General features: G+C 46.9%; 1 long non-coding RNA gene across 2 annotated transcripts in view; it reads left to right on the top strand.

Annotated features, from left to right (window-relative positions):
• The window catches only part of LOC144824970 (uncharacterized), a 99,262-nt gene extending 83,012 nt beyond the window's left edge, over positions 1 to 16,250 (top strand). The window contains exons 2-3 of one of the 2 annotated variants that reach the window (XR_013609212.1): positions 2,789 to 3,168; positions 12,502 to 16,250. This is a non-coding gene — a long non-coding RNA (uncharacterized LOC144824970). Of the gene's footprint in view, positions 1 to 2,788; positions 3,169 to 10,393; positions 10,521 to 12,501 lie in introns of those variants that run through there. The other variant, XR_013609213.1, reaches the window with a different exon arrangement.
• Positions 16,251 to 17,193: the final 943 nt, after the last annotated feature.

Here is a 17,193-nt window from a genome sequence, read left to right as displayed (position 1 = left end):
GTATAAATTTGGCGCTTCCAAATTCTTAAAAAAAGTTTGGCTGAAGATGTTACACGCAGTGGCCAAACTGTGGTCGGACTGTTGGGTCTGTTTGGGTTTGTCCTACTACAGTGAATGGGGCCCAGTGTGGGACTCTCCAGAAACACCAGGGTGTCTTTTAGACGCTCTAGTCTAACAGTTAAAGGATGCGGTGTTGCACACTGGAAGGACATTATGGGCGGTAACAAATGCCTACCCTGGGATTTTTAGAGGAATCTAACTAGCGGTGCACTTTCTAGGTTTCAGTACTATCAAATTTCATCATGGTGTAAGACCCATCGTTGGCATTTTTCGGAGGATAATTTTATGGAAGAATAGTTAACAACATTAGAACCCGAAAAGGAAGGAAGTAGCACACTGGTATAATCATCTCCTTTTTCCAGCTGATAGAAAGCTGGAACACCCGTACTTGGTCTGGGAGAAGTACTTGCCGAGCAAGGAACTGAAAAATGTATTGCAAGTTTCTTTAGATATGCTTTACCCGTTGATTAAATCTGCTGCACCAAGGAGAAACCACTTTTTTACGCTCCACAGGATATACTGGTCCCCACTCAAACTTTCCAAAATAAAGGGCAGGGGAAAAGCAAAGCGTATGAGATGTGGTGCCCAGAAGGTGGATGATATCCATGTGTTTGCTTCTTGCCCCCTGATTTAAGAGTTCTGGGGCAACGTGGGTAAGACTCTGTCTGAAGTCCTGAATACAGAGGTGGAGTTAAGTCCTTCTGTTACCTTGTTTAGCACTGTGTTGATGCCCGAAGGGGCAATGGAGCTTTTAGGGACGCAGAATAAATTGGTGTTCTATCTGATCCTCTTGGCAAGGTAGGAGATTTGTAAGCTCTGGCGCCAAGCAGGATCCCTACAAGGAGAGCCTGGTGGAACTAAGTGACACATTTTAGGGATTAGGGGCCAGATGTAGGTAACCAAATACCGTCAGAAAATACCGATTTTCGGCCCTTACTGACCTGTATTTGGCTTGTGAGATGTAGGGGACACAAAAACATCCGATTCGGTAAAGTTTCCGATTCGGTAAATTTACCTAATCGGTAAAGTTTCCAAATCGGTAAATTTACCAAATCAGTAATTTTACCGAATCGGTAAATTTACCGAATTGGTAACGTTTCCGAATCGGTAAATTTACCGAATCGGAAATTAAGAAATGATAAAAATGACTATTGAGATGTAGGTAACCTCTTAAATACCGAATTTGCATGAAATTCGGTATTTAAGAGTCTGTATTTACCATGGATTGAAATCAGGTGGTAATCAGGTGCAGGCTATAAAAAAGGGCCCAACATGCAACAGTTTCACCAGAATGGCGGCATTCTACGTGATTGCGAGGTGGCTACGGCTACAGGCAGAAGAAGAGAGGGCCTGGAGAAGGGAGGAGCAGGTGTACAGGCAGAGGATCACCCTATTCCAGCTAACTGACCCAGAGATCCTACAAAGGTACAGCCTAGACCCCCAAACCATCCTGGACCTTATCAGGGACCTCCACCCACGGTTGGACCACCCAACACCAAGGGCGCACGCCATCCCACCCCATGTGCAGGTGCTGTGCAGCCTACACCTGCTTGCATCTGGGAGTTACCAGAGTGTGGTTGCTGCGGTAGGTGGTGTGTCTCAGAGCTGCCTGTCCCGTTTCTTTAAGAAATTCCTAGACGCTATGTTGCAGAGAATGCATTACTACATCATCTTCCCTGCAACGCATGCAAAACTGCTCAGGACCAAGACTGACTTTTATCAGATGGCGCATTTCCCCAACATCATTGGCTGTATTCAACTATTTTCAATGAGCACTCAGAAGTCCACAAATACTTTTTCAAGCGATAAAGTTCTGTTTATTCTTTTTTCATAATCCAATTGTCTCTTTCATTGAATTTCAATCTTCAAAATTTCCATCAAATCAAATAGTACATCCAAAGTGCAGCCAACACGTGTTTCGTTTGGTCCAATCTGACCTTTAACTTCCTCAGGGCTGCAACCCAAAACAAAATACAATAACCATTATTATACTATCCACAGTTTCAAAATTAGATAAATTATGTATTTAATGTACCTTTTGGGGAAAAGAAGGAAAGCTTCCCCAAGCCTAGTCCGTGTTATAGTCGAAATGGAAATTGTAGTTTTCAACTCACCACCAAGAAGTAGCATAGAGTCACTCGTTTTCAATATTAATAAAGTTAGTGAAAGTTTCTCACATCTCTAAGTCTCTAAGTGTTAACAATTATTATTATGTGAAGGTTAGAATCAGTCCGAGTTCATGACCGCGTTTCAAGCTTCATACCTATATGTCTTGACAATGCGCCCGCAAACATAAATGTAATCCAAATTCTTGTAGTTATTAATCCATCTGTGTGTAACAGTTGAAAATATAAATTATCGTTGATTAACACTATGTCTCTGAATTCGTATCAACATGATCTTAACAGTCATTGGCTGTATTGATGGCACCCACATACCGATATGTCCACCTGCTGCCACAGAGTACATTTATAGGAACAGGAAGACCACCCACACCATAAATGTACAGGTGATCTGTGATGCCAAGTAGATCATCACGGACATAGTAGCCAAATTTCCTGGGAGTAGGTACATCTTCCAAAACAGTGGGATCTACGCACGCCTGACTGCGGGGGAATTTGGCGAAGGATACTTGCTAGGTAACACACTGTGTGAAAGTCCCTTGATACATATTGCAGATGGATGTGTTTGTGTGCATGTGAGTAATGTTTTTTCTTGTTACTAATAGGGGACAGTGCATATGCCCTCCGGTCCTTCATCCTCACACCCTACCTCAACCCTTCAACACCCAGCCAGAGGAGATACAACAGGGCACACAAATCTACCCGAAACATTGTGGAGCGCACCTTTGGTCTGTGGAAGAGCAGGTTTTGGTGCCTACATAAAAGTGGAGCGGCCCGCCAGTACACACCAATCACCTGCTGCAAGATGATTGCAGCCTGTGCAATGTTGCACAATCTTGCGGTCAAGAAGGGCACCAAAGTGGATATCTCTGATTATGAGGACCTTGATGACGAGCAAGCAGTGCCTGAACCACACACATCTGGAGTTGCAACACCAACTGATGGCAGACACAGACGGGAAGAGATCACACGCAACTTTTTTTAAGTGAGTAAAGAGACACAGACAGGTAGAGTATGCACCCAACGTAGTTTAATTGTGTCATTACGTAGGTTTCTAAAGCACAAATGTGCAACACAAATTATTTACATTCGATGATGTGAGTCCTGGGTCACTTCCCCATGAACTGTAATAGTCATTTGCGTCCTCGCTTCCCAGTGCCAGTTGTATGGTGCTCTGTGCTCACTTTGTGTTTGGCCTGTAGCCTCAGCGTGGCGCCTGCTACTCCTCCTTGTCTCTAGGACAAGGGAGCTTACCATGCTGCTCCTGCTTGTGCTCTCTTCACTCTCTGGCACATCCAGAGCAGCAGTTTGTGCTGTTTGGGCATTTAACAGCGCCTCAAGAGCACTGGTCATCCTGCCCATGCCCCAAGTGACCTTATTGCTGTTTTGGGTTACAGCCTCCTGCATGTTTATGCTTCTCCTGCATAGCAGGGATGTGGCTGTGGCCAGACGGTTGATTGCTTTGTTTTGTTCATGCACACGGTGCCTTTCCTGGCGCCTTGATGCAAATTCGTTGTCCAGTTTGGTGCATAGCAGCAGCACCGATTGGGTCATTTCGCGAATCCCTGCAGCCATGTCTTCGTTGACATCTACTAGTTCCCTGATGCCCTTTCCTATGTCTCCCATGTTGTTGTTCAGGGACCTCATTTGGCGTTGGCAAGACATGATGGCTTTTCCCTGCATCCTCTGGATTCTTATCATGCTCCCCTCCAGGCCACGGAACACACTTGGACCCTCCACACGTGCAGATGCACTGCTTTCTTGGACTGTGCGGCGTCTTGCACCAGTATGGCCCACCTCTGCACTGGTCTGCAGTGTGACAGAGCTACCATCCACAGGCAAGGTGTGTGTTTCTTCCCCCTCCATGTTACCTGCTGATGACTCCATTTCTAAAGGTGGGGCCACAACATGCCTCCTGCTTGGTTGTGATGCAGGTGTTGTCTCATGCAGTGATGCTGGCATTTCTGGGGATGACAGCAACAGAGGGGATTGTGGGGGGGCGTCTCTTGGGCTCCGACGGGAATGGCGGCGTGAGCTCAGAGCTCCGTGCCTGATCCCGGCAATAATCCTGTTATCCCCCTGAATCTGCTGCCGAAACCCGGCACCCTGACTCCCGGGGGCGCCTGTGACCAGCGGACATCAACTGGCGGAATAGCTGGGGCCATCGTCGAACTTTACGGGCCGAGAAATTGTGTTGCTGCGGCTCAATACAGGTCGACAAAATGGCGGAGGCCTCGGAGCGCCGATGAATACTCCTGCAACGGGATGAATCGGAGGCCCGTGGCGGGGCTTGCGGGAATGTGCGAGTGATTTTGAGTCTCGGCGCAGACATGTGGAACCGCAGCACATAACGGAAGAGGACTTTTTGGTGCTCGAGTCCGGGGAACTGTGGTAGCAGGATTCTACACCCGGCACAAGATGGCGGAACACCCGTCTGGCTGATCCGATGGAGGGCCCCGCCGAAACGTGTACTGGCCCCGATTAGGCTGGACAGACACCTGGAGCGAAGGACCGGTGCTCGATAACGGGGTTCTGGGCCCCCAGGAGGTGGGGTGAAGTGAGGAACAAACTTCACGCACGTGAGTGGAGAGTGGACGCAGTGGGGCCTAGACGGCGACGCCCAGGTGGAGCGGGCAATCTTGAGAGGACGCCGGGTGTCGCATAGCGCTGAGGGGACTCTTCAGCTACAATGAAGCCCAAAGGCAAAAAAGATGATACTGTGGAACCAGATGATCTTGCCACTGTAGACCATGGGGCTGCGGAATCGATACCGGACCCAGGTCTTCAACAACAATTTGACAGGATCCTGGACGCCATTGCGGCGTCAGAAGAAGCCCTGCAACTGTATAGTGCACAGGTGGCGACCGGGCTTGGGCTCCTGCGGGCCGACTATTCGAAGTTGGCAGATAAAGTAAAGGCAAATGAGGACTCCCTTCGAGACTTAGCGCCGGCTCATACTGCCCTGGCAGCCAAAATGGCGGATGCCCTAAATCGCATAGAGGCGCTGGAAAAGAAGGCAGAAGATTCCGAAAGCCGAAACAGACGCAATAACATACGCGTGGTTGGCCTTCCGGAAAAAATAGAAGGAACCGATATGATCGCCTATCTGGAACATTGGCTCAGGACGACGGTGGCTCCGGAGGGACTGTCCGCTTTCTTCACACTTGAAAGAGCGCACAGAGTACCGGCGCGGCCGCCGCTACAGGGCCGCCCTCCTAGGCCAGTAGTGGCCAGGCTGCTTCACTATAAGGTTAGAGACCTGGTGATCCAGAGAGCCCGACTGGCTGGACCCTTTGTTGTGGAGAATAGCAAGGTGACAATATTTCTGGATTACACGCAAGACATTCAAAGACGTTGTGCATTGTTCCTGGCAGTCAAAAAAGAGCTCAGAGAGGAAGGGATCCAATATTCGTTGATCTTCCCTGCAAAGCTACGAATCATAGTGGATGGCATACCACAGCTCTTCTTCACTCCTGAGGAAGCTTGGTCCGGGCTGGAAACTTACAAAGCAGGAACAGACCGTAGGGATCAACGGTATGCAGAACAGTATCAGGAACCGTGAGTGCGCAAATCCCAGAGGCTACGGAAGAAGAACAGGGCTTTGCAACTGCGGATGCTCTCACAAACTACGGAGGAAAGGAAAGGGGCATTGTGCGCAATGGCTGCGATCACCGGATCACAGAGAACGGAGTCGGCAGCTGGGACTGATTCGGAGGAAGACAGGCCGCGATCGGAGGCTGAGCGTTCAGAAACTGATAGTACTAAGAGGTGACACCCGGGACTGCGGAGGGCATGCTCAATGAATGACTCAGTGGACTAGCTGTTGGCGATTGCTGCATTGTTTCTGATTGGTAGATATGTCCTTGGATTTAGGCAAAATGGGGGAGTATATGGATCCTGTGAACTCGTTATGGGATCATAAGGTGGTGGGGTACGTGGCTGGCGCGGCTGCCTGTTGGGGCCGAGCGACCCCCTCTTGCCCTTAAGGCAAGCCTGTAGTGGCTACTACAGGGTATAGTTGAGTGTGTTGTGTGGTTTGGATGGGGGCTGATGACTTTGTATTAGGTCCTGTTCTGGGGGGGGAGGTGGGAGGTTTTTAACTGGGGAATTGTTGTTTGGGGTGGCAAATTTGGTGTGGATGACCATATCTGGTGGCCCAGGGAGCGGAGGAATGCACACAATGGGCACGTTACCTGAATTGCGCTGTATCACATGGAATGTTTTTGGTTTGAATTCTAGTACATTCATATCTAGTGCGGAGGGGAGTCCACATAGCCCTGCTCCAGGAGACCCATCTCACTAAAACAGAAGGACTAGCATTGCAGCGTAGATGGAGGGGCCAGATCTTTAGCACGTCGTACTCGGCGTTTGCCAGGGGGACACTGATTTGGGTGAGGGCAGGGGTACCATTTCAAGCCTTGAACCAGATTTTGGATCCCGAGGGCAGATATGTGGCAGTTGAGGGGAGGCTACATGGCAGGGATATTGTCCTTAGTAGTATCTACGCCCCAAACGTGGACCAACCTCGTTTCCTGGTTCATATTTCAGGAACATTAGCACATTACCTGGCCGGACCGGCGATAGTGGGAGGGGATTTCAACTCCATCACAGACATAGTGCTTGATAGGTCACATCCCCCGTTGGCGGACTCTCCGGTTCGCAGATTGGCTGGGAAACGCTTAGATTGGCAGGAGAGATGGGGGCTGCTGGATACATGCCGCGCACACCACCCACAAGAAAGAGATTATTCCTTTTATTCGGCACTACACGAACTGCACGTCAGGATAGATGCTATACTATGTTCTAAATCGATAGCACACATAGCGGCGCACTCCGAGTACCTGGCTAGAACCATTTCAGACCACAACCCACTGTTGTTGTCTTTCAATTGGCTACGGGAGAGGTCCTCCATACCCACTTGGAGGCTTCGCCCAGAGACACTGGAGGATCCTGTCTTCCGGGCAGAGGTTAAGGAGGGCATTGAGCAATATTTTGAGGTTAACCAGGGAACCGCTTCCACTAGGGCAGGAGAATGGGACGCCTTCAAGGTGTTGATACGAGGGCTCTGTATTAGCAAATACTCCGGGGTACGGAAAGTGATCTTGAACGATGTGGCCAAAGCTAAGAACCGCCTGAGGGAAGTGGAGAAACAAAGGCCTGAGCAGCCGGCATTGCAGGCGACGTTCACTGAGGCGAAGGAAGCGATGGCGGTTGAAGTGGAGCGCTTGTGCTGTTTCGATCACAAAAACGACTTGGTGAAGGCCCATGCAGAACGTGATAAAGTGGGCACGCTGCTAGCACGCATAGCAAACCCAGTCCAGAGAGGGAACCCGATTATGAAAATAGAAACGGAGGCAGGAGTCATGGTCTACTCACAGGGGGAGGTGGTGTCGCGATTCCTAACATATTACGAGTCCCTGTACCAGTGCAGGTTGGCGGGAAAGGGGCCAGACATCGAGGACTATCTGGCCGAGATCCCCCTTCCGTGCTTGGAGGAAGAGCAGGCCGTGACACTGGGGGGAGATATAACACTGTCAGAGATCCGATGTGCGATCAAGGGCATGGCCAGAAATAAAGTGCCGGGAACAGACGGGCTGCCAATCGAATTTTACGCACACTATGTGGACGTCTTGGTGCCCCGCCTGCTGGAAGTATATGCAGAGGCCAAGGTGCTGGGTCAGTTGCCCACTTCATTGCGTGAAGCGTTGATCATCCTCCTTCTGAAACCCGGCAGAGGGGAAACGGATGTGATATCCTATAGGCCGCTGTCAATGTTGACGGCGGGCTATAAAATACTGAGCCGGATTCTGGCGACCCGATTGCTGCCATATATGACCACGCTGGTGCATACTGACCAGGCGGGATTTATCCCCACGCGTAACACGTCTTCGAACATCCGGAGATTGGTGCGGATTATGGGAGGAGAACATCATGGTGTGCGGTTGCCAATGGCCCTGTCAGTTGACATAGAGAAGGCTTTCGATAGCCTGGAATGGGAGTTCCTATATAGGGTACAGGAGAAATTTGGCTTAGGGGAACACTTTGGAGCATGGACAAAGGTATTGTACTCCTCGGCAAGAGCAAGAGTGCGGCTGGGAGATATGATCTCAGTGCAGTGTTCGGTGCAGCAAGGAACGAGACAGGGGTGCTCGTTATCCCTGCTATTGTTCGCCCTGGCAATAGAACCTCTAGCAGCACGGGCTAGGTCGGGATGTGTTTACCAGGGTCTGTGGTTGCAGGATGTACCCCATTACATATCACTCTATGCGGATGATCTGCTCCTGTTTTTGGATAATACCGAGGATTCCTTGCAGAGTGCAATCTCCCTGCTCTCGCACTTTGGAGCGCTCTCGGGCTTACAGGTGAACTGGCGCAAGACATGTCTGTTCCCGTTGAGACCGTGTGCGCAGTCGCCGCAGTTGCCCAGGGTGATGACATGGGAACTGACCTGCTTGACATACTTGAGGGTTCGAATCTATCATGCCGCCACGGACATGTTGGAGGGGAATATAAGGCACTGTATCAGTGCTCTGAAAGGAAGCATGGCGTTCTGGTCTACACTCCCTCTCTCAGTGGTGGGGAGGGTGGCTCTTCTTAAAATGGTGGCCTTACCTCGATTACTTTATTATTTCCGAACTTTACCGATCTGGGTTCCCCCGAGTGTGTTTAAAGAACTGCACTCTATGATTGTTGGCTTCCTGTGGGGGGGCTGGTCCAAGGAGGGTGGCTTTGACAACATTGGTGAGGCCTAAGGCAGAGGGTGGGATGGTAGTACCCGACTTTGAGCTTTACTATTTGGCCGCCCAGCTGCAGGTGCTCACGCAACACGTTGCAGCTGAATTTCAGGGTCCTGAAAGGTTGCAAGGTGTCGAGATTCCAAGACATATCCTTTCATACATAATAATGCAACAAAAACTTAACTTAAAAGACCTGTCAATGGAAGAGAAAACCCTTAGGCTCTGTTGGAATAGGAGTCCGTGTAGAGCTGGGGTGCTCCACCCGTATGCACCTGAAATCCCATTAGGGATGTTGACGGCACTGCCACATGGTGGATACTGGTCCCCCCTCATGGAGTGGGAACGGCTGGGACTCCAAGGGGTAGGAAATTTATATGAGGATGAGTTGCTGCTGACATTCCAAACCCTGCAGGACAGATATGGTCTCCCAGATGGTAGTTTCCTGATTCACGCAGCAGTGGCGGCGGCAATTCGGAGACACTGGAAGGGGGGACAGGCGGAACCAGTGACAACTATGGCTTGCCAATATGTAGTAATGGCGGTGGGGACCTTTAAAGCAGTTACATGCCTCCAGTCTCGAATGTTGCGCGAGGGACTCCGACCCCTGGATGGTTTGAAAATGAAATGGGAGGCAGCCATAGGCAAACCGATACCAGACACAGTGTGGGGCCACATCATGAGGAGAACCTGGAAGGGGAGCAGGAATGCGCGCTTTCAGCAAGTACATTTTTTTTATTTTGCACCAGGCCTACCTAACCCCAAGCAAGATCCAGAAATATTTCCAAGTCCGCAGCGCAGCGTGCCCTAGGTGCTCGGTACAGGGTGCGGAACTGGAGCACATGCTCTGGAGCTGCCCAGTTTTGGGGGATTATTGGGTGGAAGTGGGGGAGCTCCTCACGGAGATCACTGGTAGACAATTGAACTTTGATATTGCTGTATGCCTGCTACAATGGTTCCCGCACACGCCCAAAACCAAGGTAACCAGTAAGTTCATTGTTTTGGGATTACTTTTAGCCAAGCGGGAAATTACTTGGCACTGGAAATCGAAAGAAGGGCCATCGAGTAAGAGATGGAGAGCGGAGCTACATCGATGGACTAGCAGCGAGAGCTCCGTTAGGTTCCAATTGGCCAAACGAACAAACAATGAAAAAGCTCTGGAAATGGCTAAAGCTTGGGACACAATGGTACAGGCACTACTGAATTCTCAGGCGGAGGGGGAAGATTGAATTCTATAGGGCATACATGTGACTATTAGTAAGCGCACTGTGTTATGAGCATTCCCATTATTGCTGGTGCTATGTTGTGATATCTATCCCTTGTACTGTACCCACACCAATTGCCGTATGGAGGGGGGGGGGTTTGAGGGGTTTGTTTGGGGGTACATTTGGAAATATATTGGATGGGTCTAAAGTGTAATGGATGCTGACTTCGGTTTGTATGATGTCTAAAACCAATAAAATATGTTTTCAACAGAGGGGATTGTGATGGTTCAGAGGACGCCTGCAACTCTGGAGCCATTTCTGCGTCTTGTGCAGGAGGATGGCTACTTGGTGCACCTGTGTCCTGTGAGACGTTCTGTGTACTTGGACCTGGCTCCTTACTCTCCTCCCTCTCTGGAGCCGTGCCTTCAGTCTCCTGGGAACGCCTGTGAGATGTGTCACCTGTGGACATATGAGCGTACATTAGCTAAGCGCTACTGTCTCACAGTCACTGCAATTAAATATTTCTCACTTTAGCTTTATTCTCTCCTCAATCATTTCCCTAACTTGATGGTTGCTGTGCTGTATGACATGGTGTTACATCTCCTAACTACATATACCATGATGCATTGCCCCTGTATAGTGCTAGCAGTACTGGACTGGGGTTCACTTTGTCACAAAGGGTAAAGGTAAGGATGATGGAATGGGGGGGAATGCTGTGCATGCGTCTTACCTTTTCTGCTTGCAGCTCTGGCTGAGCTGTCTACTTCTCCCAGTCCGCAGACGCTGTCAGGTTCAATGGTTGAGGCCACCATCTCCTCCAGATCAGTAAGCGGGGGTGCTGGGTTCTTGCATCCACCAGTTTTGGTTGCCTGCTTGTGGAGTTCAGCCATTATTTTTTATTTGGCTCCTGAGGTCGTAGAATCTCTTTTTCAGGTCCTCTGTGTCTCTGGTTGTCACTCCAACTGCATTCACTTTGTCAAGTATGTCCAGCCAGAGTTTCCTTTTGGCAGATTCTGCCACAGTGAGGGACTGCCTGCCAAACAGTTTTTGGTGCACCTTCACCACCTCCTCAACAAGGATCTGCAGCTCTATGCTGCTGAATTTCATTTTCCTCCTCCTCTCTGGCTGCTCTTTGTCTTTGCTGCTTGCCATTTTGCAGTTTTAAAAGTGCGCAAAACTCTTTCTGCTGCTCAGGGACTCAGCTCAGCTCCAACTGCCTCTCCAGAAGCTTCTAATTAGTAGCAGCTGCCTGTGTAGCCACTTTCTGGTAGGGAGGGGGAGGGTGGTAGCACCTGATTGGCTGCCTACTTAAGTTTAACTTTTGTTTGCTTTCCGATACCGAATCAGTATTTACCGAATCGGTATTTCCCATTCATTCCTATGGGCCAAAAGGCCCATAGGAATGAATGGGGAATACCGATTCGGTAAATACCGAATTGGAAAATACCGATTCGGTAAATACCGAATGTCCGATACCGAATTTTACCGTATCGGTATTATTTACAGATTTTTTATCTACATGCCATTTACCGATTCAAAAATAACGAATCGGTAAAAAACTGTATTTTAAAATCGGTAAATTTGGATCACCTACATCTGGCCCTTAGTTCAGAAGCTTAATGTCTACAGAGAAATAACTGAGCTTGGGATATTTTTGAATCTTTTAGACATTTTTAGAACCTGATTAGTCGAGTACGACTGCTAAATAGTGTCCAATGATTATACCTCTTGGTCAGCTCATGATGTGTTGTGTGGGTTGGTTCTCGTGAGAACATCAGCTGAGATTGGACCCCCAAGGTATGAGCAGCAGGGGCGGATCCAATCAGACCGAGAGGTTGCTTAAGCTATGGAGGTCATATTAGGACTCCAAATAACAAGCATTGGCATTGCCAATAGGTCTCGCTTGTGGGACCTTATAAGTATTTAGTTTTGCAGCACAATATCCTTGTTGCACCAAGGATATTGTGCTGCAAAACTAAATACTTATAAGGTCCCACAAGCGAGACCTATTGGCTATGCCAATGCTTGTTCATTCTGTGCGCAACATATGGCTGAGCAACAAAGTATTCAAAATAATAAAAATGCAGCAAAGTAAGTGGGGCTGACACAGAAGCAGACTGCAATTATGCTCCTATTTAGGCTTACACTCCCTTGCCCTTCTTTATGTATTGATGGACATGCTTCTAAAACTGGAACAAAAGAAACAAGTATATGCAATAACCCCCAAGCATCCAACCCAGAATATTTATTCAACATACAGCGCAGCACTAACTTTGTCTCTTGTGGTCGGAACGTAAAGGCGTCATACATATTGTTCTTCTGGCAACCAGTCAGTCTATCCTTAAAAATGTGTCCTGTTTGTTTCCTTTCTCTCTGCAGATTTGTGCTCACGCCTCTGAATGGGTATTTGTAAATCATTTGTAAGGCTACAAAAACGATCAAATTTAAAAATACGAATACACAAAGGACCTCTTTTTAACAGAAAGTAATTAGTACATGAAAATGGAGTCGTTGGCACAAGTGAAGAACCGAGCAGCATTCCCAACGCCCGGAGGAGGACAAAACGATGATTAGTGGATGCTGAATGGGGGGATTTATCATGGGATAGCATCCGATATTGTTGTGAATTTTTACCGCGTGCCTCTGTGAGCTAAAGAGTGTGAAGAGGAATGCAAATAAATTTGGCAAACAAGTCAGCTGCGCGCGCACAGTGGTTGGAAGGGGCAAATTCGCGACATTCCCGAAGGCCGATAGGCGGGTGTATTTATATCAGGGGCAAGAGAGAAATGAGGCAGAGCGGTACCCTAGAGGTGTGAGTAAAGAAAGAGCGGAGGGCACAGGTATCAGACGGGGTTCGTGGAGGGGCAGACACGAGAGGGTATGTGACAAACGGGCAGGTAACAAAGAGCACGAGACGGAAGGGGCAGATTTTAAAAGGGGAGCCGGAGAATGAACGACCTGAGGCACGAGATGGCAGCGAGTGTCACACTGGAGTGTAAGTGGTTGGAAGGGGCAAATTCGCGACATTCCCGAAGGCTGCGGGGCGGGTGTATTTATATCAGGGGCAAGAGAGAAATGAGGCCGAGCGGTACCCTAGAGGTGTGAGTAAAGAAAGAGCGGGGGCACAGGTATCAGACGGGGTTTGTGGAGGGGCAGACACGAGAGGGTATGTGACAAACGGGCAGGTAACAAAGAGCACGAGACGGAAGGGGCAGATTTTAAAAGGGGAGCCGGAGAATGAACGACCTGAGGCACGAGAGTCACACTGGAGTGTAAGTGGTTGGAAGGGGCAAATACAAAGGGTGAAAGGCTGGAAGAGACGGTGGTCAAAGGGCAGATGTCAGGACGTCGAAGAGGTTTGGAGTGGGACCCAAAGTCCGAGCAGACACTGCGGGGCACGGGATCGAAGCAGCGAGTGTTCCTTCTTTAAAGTTCTGGAAATGCCCTCAGTGATAAAACTAGTTGGGTTGGACTAGAAGGCACGTACAAAGCAAAACAAATGCAAGAATACTTGTTAAACAAATTATAGACACCAAGTAACAGCAAGAAAGATACAGAAATTACAACAAGAGGGGTGGGAAGAGGTAGACACAGAGAGATTGTACGGAGACAAAGTGAAAAACAACACAAGTGAAAAACAACACGTACCTGATAATGCAGAGCGTCCGGGAAACTGAAAGTACGGGGGAGGAGAAGCCCTTTGATGTGCTGTGCGGCCGGGAATGCAGAGCGGCCGGGAAACTGAAAGTACGGCCGGCCTGCGGCCGGCCATGAATAATTAGGGGAGGAGAAGCCCTTTGATGTGCTGTGCGGCCGGGAATGCGCGTGCTTGTTTGGTCACGTGATTCACGTGAACTTCAAGAAAACCGCAGGAACGAAGCCCTTGGTTTGACGAGGATTTTCGAGACATGAATTCTCGCTCCGCTCAATGCGCTTGCGCGCATTGATAGGTCGCGAGACCTAAAAAGCAAGAAATTACACTATCTGGAATTGAGCCCAAGCTAGCTCCTAAAACTGAAGCATTTTTCCTTGCCTCCAAAAGAAACACAAGATACATCCACTTCTGCAATCAATCCATGTTACTGATGGATTCTTATATGTTTTGGGGACAGGCAGGAATACCTGAACACCATGGTCCTGCATTTGGATCTTTGTTGCATATCATTTTTCCTACTGTAGTTTACAATGTTGATTATTTTTTGTATGATGATGCATGGGCACTAACTTCTTGAAAGTTTAATGCTACCTTCTGTGGTTAGCGAGTTGCAGACACATTCTTATCACGGAGCTAAAAGGGACTACCATGCTGTTAACCTGTTAAAGGGGGAAAAAGTGCTTATCACATTCTGGGCCTTAGAGAAATGATTCAAATTCCTTATGCTTTGAGAATCTCATTGGATGACATTTTCACTCCAGGTCATTGAGCAAAGTCATGGGAAATAAATGCTGTTGAACAACTGATGACTCATACGAGATAAAAATGCTTCATTGGAGAATGAATATCCATACCTCAATGAGGAAGATATGATAATATATACAGCTATAAAAATATAAAGAGCTAGCATACTAAGAGAGTAGCCACAGTGAGAGTTAGAGAAGCAGACAGGAAAATAATGCAAATTACTTTCAAAGTTATTGGTAACGGCTTTCAAACAATCTATGTACATCTATACTATCTCCACTCTTATCACTTATGCTTTAAATCTATTACAATAATACAGTGTTGAGGCCACATGGCCCTTTTAACCGGTTAATTAATTAATCTGTATTGCTGGTATTTTTTTTATCAACTGGATGGCCCATCCACTCTGTAATAATAGTGTGTTTTTTTTATAATTTTTATATATGGCAGTTATATATTCTATTATGTATACAATGGGATTGTCGCTTAATATGTTTAGGATTTGGATATGCCCTGTTTTTTATGAGATCTGTAATCTTTTATGGTTTTTTATTTTGTAAACCGAATAAAGTCTTTGAACCATATTACAATAAGTCAAATGCTTTGCAACAAGAGCAAGCTCAAATGTGTGCAATGACAGCTGAGCATTACACAGCCAAAGCGCGTAGGAATGAACAAAAGAGCTGTGTTTCTTACTGCATAACAGATAAAGGACTTATAGAGGTATTCTATAGTCATTTCTCAGTGAGAGAGCACACAATTTTCTATTGCTGATGATCATACATCGTGTGGCGGTTACATGAAGTAATTTCTTTACATAGCACTACTTTTCGTTTTCAGAAATATACATTTGGTGGATGGTGTGAATGCATGCATAATACATCCCTACAGCGTGCTTGCAGTTTTCCATTGCTTGAGGAATGGCAAGTGAGACTTTTTGATCATTGTCTCCCTCTACGGATTATCTCTACACTGCTGCAGATATTAAAGCTTCAATCTGTTTTCAGAATGAAAAGAACTCAGTATAACAAGCTGCTACTTTTTGCTGTCTAGCCATCTTAAGCCAGTTTTTTCTTTTCATAACTTTTAGGATTCCTCTTTGGTTTTTCTGCCATGTTGCATAGTCAAGCAATTAATCAAACAAACTTCATTCGGTTTTCACATATGAAACCATAATAATATTCTACAATACCATACATGATAAAAATGGGTAAAATCATCACATTGGAAACATTGCTGCCCTACGAAATTCTTGTGCAAAGCAGACAATAATTTATAAAGTGTGTTTATCCTAGTTCATAACAGATACAACAAGAATTTGCAATGCAATAGGTCTCGCATTAGGAAAGTTTGAGTTATTGGCATTGTAAATGACAAATATTTTATTTATGTGTTGGTTTGGAAAATAGCGCAATTAATAGCTTTGTCATTTAAAATGACAGTAGTTTTAACTTTCGAAAATGTGACACCTATAGCATTTGTAATGCAATATGTGTTGTATTTACGTGACTTAGATGTATTGATATTACACATAGCAATGGCTTTTAATTTTTTTTAATAATTAAAAAAATTATTGTAATTTATAATGGCAATAGCTTTACTTTTGTAAATAACTTTTGTGAAGATTATATTCAGTGTATTTTATTGTGACGAAAATCCAAGAACAGAAGTGAAATATTGACATCTTTTTGTGACATTTGTAATAAAACTTGAAACATTGAGAGAACATATTTGAACCAGTTGTTGTTGAATGGTTTCACAGATTGATGCTGTGGTGGCGCTGAGTGATGTTGTGGTGGCGACGAGTGATGCTGTAGCGTTCAGTGATGTTGTGGTGCCCCTGAGTGATGTTGTGGTGCCCCTGAGTGATTCTGTGGTAGTGCTGAGTGATGCTGTGGTGATGCGATAGATAGAGTGAGGGCGATAGATGAGTGAGGGCGATAGATAGACAGATAGAGTAAGGGCGATCAATTGATAGATAGAGTGATGGCAATAGATAGAGTGAGTGTGATAGACAGAGTGAGGGCGATAGAGTGAGCGCGATAGATAGATAGAGTGAGGGCGATAGATAGAGTGAGGGCGATAGATAGAGGGAGGGTGATAGATAGATAGAGGGAGGGAGATAGATAGAGTGAGGGCAATAGATAGATAGACAGATAGATAGATGGATGTTTTTTGCCACTGCTTACCAGTTCAGCACGAAACTTGCCAAGAATAACCCAAAGTGAGGAACTTAAAAAAAACATTTTGGTGCAGCTTTGTTGAATGGCGCCAAACTTATTAAGAAAACTATAAATGACTTTACTATGGAAACTCTGACCTAGCCAGAGGTGAAATGACCCAAGTAAGAGGGTCTGTTGCTATGGGTGTGACAAACACGCCCAAAGGAGGGACAGATGGCACCCTTCACCACACAAAAAAAAAGCATTTGGAAAGACATAGGAAGGAACCAATTAATAGTGGTGGGCGTGGCCAAACTTATACTGAATACAGTGTGCCGACTGTAGACTCGACCTGAAAATATAAGAGCGAGAAAAGAATTGTGGAAAGAAACCGACAGTCACATACCACAAGAGTGTGTCGGAAATAAATATTTTTGAGGAGTGCGCCGGAAAAAGGTCGCCCTCGATGGAGACTAGAAGGCAATAATTACACAATCTGGAGTGGTA

This window comes from Lissotriton helveticus, chromosome 3_1 (genome assembly GCF_964261635.1).
Source record: "Lissotriton helveticus chromosome 3_1, aLisHel1.1, whole genome shotgun sequence".
Classification (NCBI taxonomy): Eukaryota; Metazoa; Chordata; class Amphibia; order Caudata; family Salamandridae; genus Lissotriton; species Lissotriton helveticus.
Note: the sequence above shows the minus strand (reverse complement) of the source record. Positions and strands in the feature narration are given on the sequence as shown.